Source organism: Hyperolius riggenbachi, chromosome 1 (assembly GCF_040937935.1).
Source record: "Hyperolius riggenbachi isolate aHypRig1 chromosome 1, aHypRig1.pri, whole genome shotgun sequence".
NCBI classification, from domain to species: domain Eukaryota; kingdom Metazoa; phylum Chordata; class Amphibia; order Anura; family Hyperoliidae; genus Hyperolius; species Hyperolius riggenbachi.
In genome coordinates, this window is record NC_090646.1 from 99,035,217 (window position 1) to 99,047,733 (window position 12,517).

Sequence of the window (12,517 nt, forward strand, 5' to 3'; positions counted from 1 at the left end):
TCTGTTAGTTTGACAAAATATCTCTTTCAGGCTCCTTAAAGGACCTCTACAGTGAAAAAAGTAGGTAGATAAAATCTGACAGAACTGACAGGGTTTAGACTAGTTCATCTCATCATGGGGGATTCTCAGACAGGTCACACTTGTCTTTCAATTTCCTGCACCCATTTTTTGTCCAGCACACAATGTGGATTTGTATTCAGAAAAATGTGCATGTTTTTTTCACAGCAGCTAATAGAATTGATAGAGAAAACACACACAATGTGTAGAATTATGTTGCAGAATGTCAGGTTTTTTTCTGCTTGCAAAAAAAACACATTCAATGTGCACTAGCCCATTACTCAACATGCGTTTTCATCTTAAATCAGTTTTTCTGTGCAGAAAACACGCATGAAAATAGACAAGTGTGACCCCTGCCTCAGGTTAGGTTCACATTTGCAGCCACGGAAAATGCTTCATTCTTGGCCGACAGCTAGCATTATGTTTGTTTTTGCGAGAGTTTTAATTTGTTGGAAAACGCCCATAATTATTAGGTGCCCATTAACGGCACAATTTTTCACCAAATGCGATTTTTCAATGATGATTGAATTGTATAGAAAATCTGCCACTTATGAAGCCAATCAATAAGGAACAATTCTTTGGTCGATTGCTAAATAGGATAAAATCGATCCGAAAGTTGGATTTTATGATCGAATTTGAAGATAGAATCGTTTAGCAAATATGAACAACAAATAACTACAAAGAAGCGAGTCGGGTAAAAAGGGCACTGGAGATTTGGGTGTAATGTGACGGCTGTAGTGGTGCTTATTCAGTAATTTTGGCGCAGTCAAAAGCCCAAATTATGATAAAACAGCGTAATTCTGCCACTACCAATAGCTGGAGGCTGAATTGAACCTCTCCCCCCCCCCCCCCCCCCGACTCAATGGCGGCCTGGAGGGGGAATAGTAAATAACACTGCCGGGAAATTTCTTGGCGCCTTAATTAAATGTATACCAAAAAAACCCCTGAGAAGCCTGGGAACGCGAGTGATTGTTTGCGTTCCCAGCTACAATAGCACCCCCTATACTGCTATTGCGGCAAGGAAGGCCGCAATAGCAGCATAAGGGGTGCTATTGTGGCTGGGAACGCGAAGAATCATTAGCGTTCCCAGCCTGACAGCCGGTGACAGCGAAACCGGAAGTAGCCGCCAGCGGGTCCAGGAGCATCAGAGCGACTCTATGTGGGCACCAATCAGCTGCAGGGGGCTGAGGGAAGCCCCAGGTGAGTAAAACTCATTTTTTATTTTGGACTTAAAGAGAACCTGTACTGAGTAAAATTATTTAAAATAAACACACGAGGTAACTTCAAATGGACATTACATAGTTACCTTGCAGAAGCTCACCATTTTCTTCTGACAGTGATCGCTTCGAGTTCTGACAACATTTTGTCAGATCTGAAATATATCAGTTGCTGTCAGTTATTTATCAGTTGCTGTCAGTTATAGCTGAGAGGACAACTGATGTGCCAAGCAATGTCTATGCTTACCTATGGCTCAAGTGGGCGATATGACAGTTTAACAGTGTGCTGACCAGAAAGCTGTTATGGGGTAATAACCATTTTCAAAATGGAGGACAGAGAATTCCCTTGAACACACTGGACAAACAGGACATGGGAAAGGAGAAAGAGATTGAGGAGTAGACTACACGGGAGGTAAGTATGACCTGTGTATGTTTATTTCACTTTTAATTTTCAGTTCAGGTTTTCTTTAAGGTTCATTTTAAAGAAGCACTGTAGAGAAAATACCTTGAACAAAATAAAAAAAATGTACAGTCTGAAATTTATCACAGGTGGTGACATCGTTAATCCTGTCAGGTGATCTCTGTGTAATGCTTGTTTCTGAGAATTCTGAAGCCAGTGCAAAATATACCTGGTCTCCCAGATTTCGCTGGGAGGAGAATTCCACATAGCTAAATAGCTTAGGCAAAGCCTAAACTAACATTGCTGGGAGGGCAGGAATACATTTATTTATTTATTTATATATGTATTTATATTGCGCCCACATATTACGCAGCGCTGTACAGAGAATATTGTCTTGTCATTAACTGTCCCTCAGAGGGGGCTCACAATCTAGTCGATGCTATATGCTGAAAGCAAAAAAATTGCCGTAAAAGTAGGTGTCCTAAATTATTTGCTGCATTCTGCTATATGTTGCTACAAGGCCTTTTTAATCTCTTAGCAGCTTAAATAGAGTTATCTCGTTTGAGATAAGAGCACTTGCTTTTGACTTCAGTCGGCAAAACTCGTTGTGCTGTAAATTCTTTGATCTCTCTTTCCACTAGTAGAAAATATAGAAACTGAAAGCAGAAGTCCTCTGCTATTGTCTCACACTGCCCCCTAGTGACAAGTGGCCATAAATACACATTACAGCAGTACCAATTAGAAGTTAAAAAGTGTAACAAATAATATTTAAATAAAAATGTGGTAAAATAAATTGGCCTGGAGCACTTGCAAGCCTCTGAATAAATTGGCTGCTAAAGCGTTAAATCTGCTTAAAAAAAAAGATGTTCAGGATGACGTGATACAGTTATGTGTGAGCCAGGGACAAAAGCCATATGTTTATGAGGCTGAGAATGCCTAGGATGAGATTCTTTCCAAAATCTCCGACTAAATCATCCCCTTGATAACAAAACGGGCAACTTGTGTGTGCAGCGCTGCCAGCTTCTGTTATCTGCAAAGTACCTGTTAGAGATGCGAACGCTTTTCATTGCAATGTGTTTGGCTGAATTATTTATGATAGCTGCTAATCATAATAACTAGGTGAGATTACATCTAGGGAATGGCATATCATATTCAATTATAAAGGCAGATCTATTCCTGCAGATACACTGAGGTCACACACTTTGTTAGAGAACGTCTCATCATACTTAGATGTCAACTTTGTTTAATCCCTGAAGCTGCATTAACTTGTTTTAGGCCTGGAACCCACTACAAGTCGCAAATGGCAATCGCAATTGCTGGTGTTTTAAATTAGCTTTTTGTACGCGATTTCATGAACGTTTTCAGGCGATTTTAGTAGCAAAAAGTTTAAGCTTTTTGCCAGCCATTGTGATTGCTATTGTGATTTCAATTCTGATTGGTCCTTTCAAATTATTATAATTTTATTTACAGTTTGCAGTAATTTAGAATCACACACAAATCGCTATGTGTAGCGATTCATTAGTGATTTGCCAGCGATTCAATACTTTACATTGAAGTGCAAATGCTCCCAAAATGCTGCATGTCCTGCGATTGCGATTTGGCTAATCTAATGGCCCATACTCACGGGCTACAATTGTCGCCCATGAGTATGCGCCATCGCACGGGCGCGCACCCCGAACTGTCGTCTGTCGCTGATGTCACCAGGCGATTGGCGCGGTCAATCGCCTGGCGACAGTCGCCGCTGCAACTCCACCGCAACTGTCGCTAGTCCGCGTGAGTACGCGGACTAGCGACAGCAACCTCCATTGAGGTATACGGAGCTTCCGGCGGGGGGAGGAGGAACGTCGGCGACAGCTTCCTTTGCGCCGCTGGTCCCTCTTCCGCGTGTGTACGCGGAGGGACCTGGCGTGGGTTATCTTTTTTTTCTGCATGCACTCAATGCATAAATGGATTAATGAGGGACAATGACCTCAATTCACTAAGATCATGCTGGAGATAATACGGCAAGAGAAAACTTACCACCACACATTGATCTTGCTTTATTAAAGGGGCCCATACACTTATACTATTTTCCGCCGATATACAGCAGATTAAATCACCGTGATTGAATCTGCTGTGAAATCATTGCGCAAACACGACCGAACGATTTCAGACAGAAAACGATAGTTCCCGTCGATCTGTCCGCGCGGAAGGTTTCGATCGCCGGCAGGTTGGGAGTGCGTCGATAGCGGCATTTGAATGCCCGACGACCGATGCTAGCGGCAATACATTACCTGATCCGGATGGCGCGTGTCCCCGCTGTCACCGCTGCTCCTTCTCCGCTGGGCTCTGGCAGGCTCTACTGTTTAACCATCCCCGGACAGGAAGTACAGTGAAGCTGCAGCCCTGGAGCCCAGAGCGGAGAAGAAGACAGCGGAGACCGGGGGACTTGTGCCGGCCGGTTCAGGTAATGTATGCGGAGGGGGTGCGGCAGCTTCAAAGATGGTGAATCGATTTCATGCTGAAATCGATTCACAATCTGTTTACAGTAAAGGCAGCCATAGAATCCCTCTCTGATCAGATTCGATCAGAGAGGGATCTATCTGTTGGTCGATCTGATGGCAAATCGACCAGTGTATGGCCACCTTAAGGTGTAGAGATATGTTTACACAGTGAGAGAGTTGTCTTATCATTTCTGTCCTTAAAGAGAAACTCTGACCAAGAATTGAATTTTATCCCAATCAGTAGCTGATACCCCCTTTTACATGAGAAATCTATTCCTTTTCACATGCAGACCATCAGGGGGCGCTGTATGGCTGATATTGTGGTGAAACCCCTCCCACAAAGAAATTCTGAGTACGTACTCTTGGCAGTTTCCTGTCTGTGAACCCTGTTGCATAGCTGTTTACAGCTGTTTCCAACTGCCAAAAAAACATGCAGCAGCTACATCACCTGCCAACAGTAAAAATGTCACCATGTGATAAATGTCAGAATGTAAATCAGGGATTTAAAATATTTTACAATGGGCAAACACTGACTAAATCATTTATACATAATTATTGTTAAAATGAAGCACTTTTTTTATTACATTATTTTTACTGGAGTTCCTCTTTAAGTAACCTCCTCTATCATTATTTTCACATGCAGTCAATTAAGAGCCTGTCTTTAAAGTTAGAATTCTGTAGTTATTTTAAGGATGACCTCTCCTTAACTTAAAGACAGAAGAGTTAAGTTTACTACATGCCTTATCACCATGGTGATAACACTAGAAATAGCTCAGAATCGTTATTAAAGACAGGAGATAAGCTTAGTGAATTTTGAGGCCAATGTCATTTCCAAGTCATACCAAACTGCCTTAAATTCCTCATAGCTAGAAATTATGAATAGTTACACATAACCCTCAACAGTATTTATTCTATCCATTATGTCAAAGCACTGGAACATGTTTGTTTATGTGTAGAAGAATGTATTAGCAAGGCCACATTACCATTTCAAGAATACATTGCATCCCTCATTTCCATGCAGACCATTTCTGTGAGAACTAACTCATTCAGAACAGGTGTGAAACCCAGTGAGGGTAATAATTCCTGCTTTCCACTAGAGATGGTAGCAAAATAATGAAACAGTGCATAATTAAAACAGGATGCAGAAGTATCATGAGCTGCCATTCAATGTCAGAAAACTGCTGGCATCGATGTCAGGTGGTCACTGGTGACAGCTAGCAATTCATGTGTACAGGACCGAGGGCATAGAGGCCAGAGGTTCAGCTTATGGTAAAGGGAACCTGGACTGAGTAAAATTATTTAAAATAAACACACGACGTAGCTGCAAATGAATATTACATACTAACCTTACCATCAGTTCCTCTCAGAAGCGCACCATTTTCTTCTGTCAGTGATCCCTTCCAGTTCTGACCATATTTTGTCAGAACTGAAATATACCAGTTGCTGTCAGTTATATATTAGCAGCTGAATGTGCAAGGTAATGTCCATGTTTAGCTCAAAGTGAATAAAGAGGCGGCACACCACTGGCTGCAAAGATGCGTATATTATGAAACAGAAGCACTACATATTACAGAAAATCCTTAATCAGGTGAATAACTATGTATTATGTTATGCACCTGATGAAGGATTTTCGGTAACATGTAGTGCTTCTGTGTCATAATATACGCATCTTTGCAGCCAGAGGTGTCCCTCTTCTACATTCACTTTGAGCTATATCAGGAGACCGTGTGAGCAATCCGGTCGAGGCTTGGCACCGGCAAACCCCAGGATACAAAATATCTGGGGTACTGCTACCGTGGAATCTCACAGTTGGTTGGATAATGTCCATGTTTCCCTATGGCTCAAGTGGGTGATGTTACAGTTTAACAGTGTGCTGACCAGGAAGCTGTTATGGCGTAATGGCCATTTTCAAAATGGAGGACGGAGAATTCCATTGATCACAGTGGACAAATAGGACGCAGGAGAGGAGAAAGAGGAGTAGGCTACACAGGAGGTAAGTGTGACCTGTGTATGGTTATTTTGACTTTTTATTTTCAGTTCAGGTTCTCTTTAAATACATGTATGCAACTTTAATAGACATCATTATGTTCAGGTGCAAAAGATCTTTCTGCTTTTGATTAAACATAAATACAATACAGACAATCCTCCACTCACAAACGACTCACATTACAATATTTCAGAGATACAAAGTTGTTCTTATGTACAAAATATACAATACTGTTTTTTATTGCATATTTTAGTTCTTAATTGTAGCAGTATAAACTGTTACATGTAGTTTAAAAGCACTTTAAAAGCACATTGAAAACAACCAGAAAACATAGTTTATACTAAATGTCCAAATCCAGAATTATCTGAAAGTAAATCATTTGTCCACGTTTCATCATGTTTAAAGGATACCCGAGGTGATATGTGACATGATGAGATAGACGTGTGTTTTTATTCTGCCTAGCACACAAACTATATGCTGTGTTCCAATTTTTCTTTCTCTGCCTGAAAGAGTTAAACATCAGGTATGTAAGTGGCAGTTCCTGTCTGAGTCAGGACTGGGTCAGACTACAGCGTGACCGTCACTGATAAGAAATAACAACTATAAAACATTTTTTAGAAAACGAATTACTGTGCTTAGGCGTTTTAGAGATATACTTAAAGGCCAGGCCAGTCACTGTACATAGCAATCTCACAATGGAACTGTAGATTAGTTTGATCTCACCCAGCCACATACAATAAGTGAAGAAAATGGCTCCCCCTTTGCTTCAGAAAGTTTCAATAGAAGTAGCTCACTCTCCTGTTGTGTCCTCTCCTCAGCCTGGTACTGGGGTCTCCCTCACAGCTGGCATCTCGCTCTCTCTCTGGTCTGCCCTGTCTCTGGTCTGACCTGGTGTCTCTCAGACCTCAGCTGTGGCTCTGTACAGCTCTGGACTCTCCTCTCTTGCCTCTTTGTCCTCCCTTCATGGACACCGCTGTCCTTTCCTCACAGAGCTGCGCCACACACTTCCTGTGCGCTGTCTCCAACCGTCCTCTCACACCCACACCCAACCACCTTACAAGCTTGCTTTACCTATACACTCCTCTGAGGTTCCTCATCTTTAGGGGTCACATGACCCTGCCATTTAGCCAAACAGCCATTGAGCTTAAAGGAATACTCTCAAACTTTAGCAAATTGTGGCAACAGTATAAATGATTGTATTAACAGGTGTGAGGACGGGCAGGGTAAATATTTTTGCTGTGTGTAGTGATTTTATTCTTTTTTACCCTATAGGCAGCATCCCCTTAACAAACTGACGGCGACGTTGAAGTGGATTAGCTCATTATCAGAGGGGGCTTCCCCTTTCTTATTGACACACAGTACACTGTACTACGTGCTTTCCCACATAAGAGTGGAGAGCACGTGACCTGCCGCAGTTACTCTGAGGAGCGAGAGACTATCGCTCTTGCTCCTATTCTGCCCAGAAATCATGATCATCCTTCCAAATCTTCAAATTACCGTGCATGCAGCCTTCTGTGGAAAGCTCTCCAGAGAGGCTGCCTGCGGCTGCGCACATCCCCCACCTTCGGCTCCTTCGGGTTTTCCCGTGATTAGCGGTGGCTCTACCTCGTTTACCATTGCATAGCAACGGCAAACATCCTGTGTTGCAGCGGCTCTTCTGAATCCTGAAGCAGGAGCCAAAGGTGGGGGACGTGCGTAGCCGCAGGCAGCCTCTATAGGGTAAAAACGAATAAAATCACTACACACAGCAAAAATATTTACCCTGCCCATCCTCACACCTGTTAATACAATCATTTATACTGTTGCCACAATTTGCCAAAGTTTGAGAGTATTCCTTTAAGCACTCAGAGTAATGCATCCCAGGAACCCCCATCTCACTCCCTCATCATTGCAATTTCCCACTCCCTGTCCCCTGTTGCACATCACACTAAGGGCTCTTTCACTGTACATGCGATTACGATTATACATGCGATTACGATGTTTAATCTGTACTGAATGCTATGTTTTTTCTGCATTTTTCTTCTTGTTTTGATAGTATTCAGGTAATATCGGAATCACAAATCGTATTTGCAGTGTGCAGGTGGCCTTAAATCCTGCCCCATCCCCTCCACCACTCAATACACTGAGATAGGTCAGTAGCTTTAAGGGCTGGTTCACAATATGAGCTATTTCACTCAGTTTGCTGATCACCCTATGAGGGGGTTCTCACTACATCATTTCAATTTTAACAAAATTGAAAATGTGCTCCCTGAACTATTTTTAGAATGATTTTGATTGAAGGAATGTGCAAAAACACACATTACTTAAAACAAATCATTCTCTCTAAAAATTGCTTTGCAAAATTACATATTGAAATCGCTAAGTGCTTAGCGATTGCGTTTTGTATCGTGAACTAGGCCAAAGCCATTCCTAGGTAGGAGGGCAGAACCTGCAGGTAGACTTTAAATCAGTTTTTTTTTCTTGTTTATTTTAAAAAAAAATAATTCTCTATTTATCTTGTTTAACTTGGAGGTGAGCAAAATCAGGAAACTCTGGGAAGCAGTTTATATGCATTCTTTGCAGACTTTTTTCTCATGGTGTATTGTAGGTCAGTAAAAAGAACACTAGATGGTGCTGTAAGCATGAATACAGCAGTACAGGAATGCAGAGACTGAACTCACATTGCAATGTTTCCTTTGTATATACTTTACTGAAAACTTTACTGTTGATAGAATATTCCAGGGACATGAAATGTGTACATCACTTCATCCACTAATGATAATCTTGTAAATGTCTCTCTGTTTCTATAGGACAGTACAGAATCCTGCTTATGCCTGAAAAATAATTCCAAAATTCCTTATTAAAGTTCTCCCAGAAGTCTTATAGAAGCAGGTTTAACACTTGTCCATTATTATATCGGTGACCTTTACTGTTATTCATAAAAGTGTGTTGTCAAATGTCATTATTCTCTTCCTGCAGTACCCAAAGTAATGCAAAAATCAGCTTCAAAGCCCATGCACAGAAGCAATACAGATGACTGACTTTCTGCTGCTTCAATCTGTAACAGGAGTGGCTGCTTCATGACACAGTAACCTGCTGCACAACTGCTGTGAGAGGTGCGAGTCACTATGTGGTCAGAATGTAACATCACAGGCTCTGCAGTGAATCACACTGGCCCATCAGAATCACACCCACATCTCTCACACTGGCCCCAGAAGAGTAGCTATGGGGGAGCAAGAGGTACATCTGTCCCCGGGCAAAGCATCTGGTAAGCGCAGTTACAGGTTCTACTTTCCCTGATGCGTCCCAGTCGAAGAGTCTATGAAAGACGGTGAAAGGATCCATTCTTCTCCTAATCTCTGCCCCGGAGTTTTGCTTTATTGTATCTCCCTGCTGTAATCAGCACTTGTCATGTTTGCACCAGCAAAGTAGATCATGTGTATTTCTGCGTATCTCCCAATTTTCTAATGCTTGGTACACACGATGCAATTTCCTGCCAGGTGGATGGGTCAAATTGATCATTTCTGGCATGTCCGATCTGCTACTGATGGAGAACAGGATAGATTTTGTGCAGAGCTGATCTGAAAATCGATCCTGTTCTTAATCAGGTGCAGATCGGACATGCAGGAAATTATTCTAAAACTCAAACTTCTCTGGGAAAGCATGATAAACCCCCTTATGGTTCAATACAATATACAATACAATAACATTTCTATAGCGCTTTTCTCCTATAGGACTCAAAGCGCTTAGGCTCTCTCAGATTCAGTAATTAGTAGAATGAAGTATTCACACAACAAAAGTTATATTTCTGCAAATGCCAGACTGAACAGGTGGGTTTTCAGTCTGGATTTAAACACGTCCAGGGATGGGGCTGTCCTGATCACACCTTGCCACAAGGGGGCGCAAACACTGACTTTGTCCCCGGTTGCTGAAAACCCTAGCTACGCCTCTAACTGGCCGATCAGCATTGCCTTCCCAAAACAGAACGTTAACCACTTCCACATGGCCAGAACGCAAGATTGCAATTCATTGCATAAGTGGAGTGGGAGGAGTTGTGCAAATTATCCCTCCGTTCCCTAGTAAACTAGAGCCCTTATTCAATTGACTTTTATACCAAGCTTTCTCCTAGGAGATCATTTTTGTCTTTCCTAAAATATAACTTGTCATCGCGTAGCAATTGAAAATGTACACAATTTTTTTTTTAAATGTAATATCAAAATTATTTTAAGTGCTTGCTGGAGGCTTTAACCTCCCTGGCGGAGCAATTTTTTTGCATGCTTTCAGACCCTATTCCTAAAACCAGAAAAAAAAAATCACACTGCAGAGAGATCTGCGGCAGCCCAGCATATACTCACCTTCCTGGGATCCAGCGCTGCAATTCTCCCCACGTCCTTTAGGTGGTGCTGTAACCCTGTAGTGAGATTGCCATCTCTCGTCATGATGACAAATGGCAATCTCACCAGAGTGATTCAGAGCCTCTGAGGACAGGAAGGAGAATGGCTGCCGGTGTCTGGATTCCGGGGGACGTGAGGTGAAACGCCTGCTGAAGTTTTCCGTCCCGAGCCTGACTTGGGGTTGCCCGAGTTAGAGGCATGTAAATGATGACTTACTGGGCTTTTCCCCTTTAACACTTTCCACTCGGAGTTCTTTCCTAAAGGAAGTCGTTTCTGCTCAGAATTGTTTTTTAAAGAAATGCACTCTCCCTCTTACTCTCTCTCTCATTTTAACATGGGACATAACACCGTAACATGGTATATCTTATTTTAAAGAACACATTATAACGTTTAATTTGATACCTTATTTGGACAGTTTGGCATCTTCTATGCGTACGTTAAAAAAGGGCGTCGGGAAAAAAGGGAGAAGTTTTGAATCAGGATGATACCATTTATTGGCTAACTTAGAGATGGATAAACAGTGAGCTTTCGACTTATAAAAAGCCTTCGTCGGACTGGTTCCTGACCAGAACTGAAAAACACAGCTTATATACACTGACATACAGAGGAGAAACATTCTTTAGCAAACATAAATGTAATTAGATGCCTTAACTGTTACTGAGGAGGCTTTCCCAGGCATCCTATCTAAATTGATAAGATCAATAGAATCCTCAACATGACATAAAGCAGACTCTGGTGATGAAGAGACATCGTAAATTCCGAATTCAAATGGTAACTGGCCTGGTTACATGCACCATTAATTCTAAGCTTTAAGCTAAGTACCCACGGGGGTACAATTGTAGCTGTCGCCGCACACGGGAGCGTGTGCGCGACAGTTCGGCGGCAGTTCGGCGACAGCTCGTCGCCAAATCCCTCTGCATCCACACGGCAGCAGAGGGATTAGCGATGCGGCGGAAGCTGTCGCCGAGTTTCCTCCCCCCCGCCGGAAGCTCCGTGTGGTGTGTGTGGGTAGCTGTCGCTAGCCCGCATACACATGCGGGGCTAGCGACAGTTCCGGCGAGGTTGCGGCGACGACTGTAGCCGGCGATTGAACATGTCAATCGCCTGGCGACAGCTCCGACGGGCGACGGTTCGGGGCGCGCGCATCATACACACGGGGGAACTGTCGCCGCAACATGCGCGTGCCACGCGGTTGCGGCGACGGCCGTCCCCCGTGAGTATGGGCCTTAAGAGAATTGTGGCATTTAAAGCCAGCAGGGCGCAGGGTTTTAAACGATAAGCATGAATAATAAAATAAAAAAAAAATGTGCTATATTTCGTTTAAAAATAATGTTTTATAAAGTTATAAATCATTAAATAATGTGTATGAAATCGGCAATTGTAAAAACGTTAATCTTCCCTGTTTAAAAAGTGAAATGTATAATAACGTTTTATAAAAGATTAATAAGAATTTTACTAAAGCTATACCTAACCCTACTCTCATACAGAACCCCCCCTTTACCTACCCCTAACCCCTAGACCCCTCTGGTGGTGCCTAAACCTAAGACCCCCCCAGGTGGTGCCTAACCCTAAGACCCCCCTGGTGGTGCCTAAACTTAAGAACCCCTGGTGGTGCCTAAACCTAAGACCCCCCCTGGTGGTGCCTAAACCTAAGACCCCCCTGTGACAAGCATAGATAACATTTGAAAAAAATATTGTTCTGTTTTTCGTTTAAAAATAATGTTTTAAAAAAGATTGTACTGTTTTTCGTTTAAAAATAATGTTTAAAAAATTATAAATCATTAAATAATGTGTAATCATGAGAAGCAGTTATAAAACATTAAAAGTCTCCGGGCGCCGCTTGTAAAACGTTATTTTTCTCCGGCGCCCTTTTTTCCTGTTGGGCGCCCATTAAACGATATTTATTATGGGAGTGAATGGCGGCGCCCTTTTTGTCCACTTGCCTCAGGCGCCCGAATTTACTGTTTCCATCTTCTATTGGCTGGTAGCAGAGGAGAAAG

At 42.4% G+C, this 12,517-nt stretch overlaps 1 protein-coding gene across 1 annotated transcript in view; it reads right to left on the reverse strand.

Annotated features, from left to right (window-relative positions):
- LOC137545831 (uncharacterized) overlaps positions 1-12,517 on the reverse strand; it is a 114,960-nt gene that overhangs the window by 68,307 nt on the left and 34,136 nt on the right. The window lies entirely within an intron of this gene.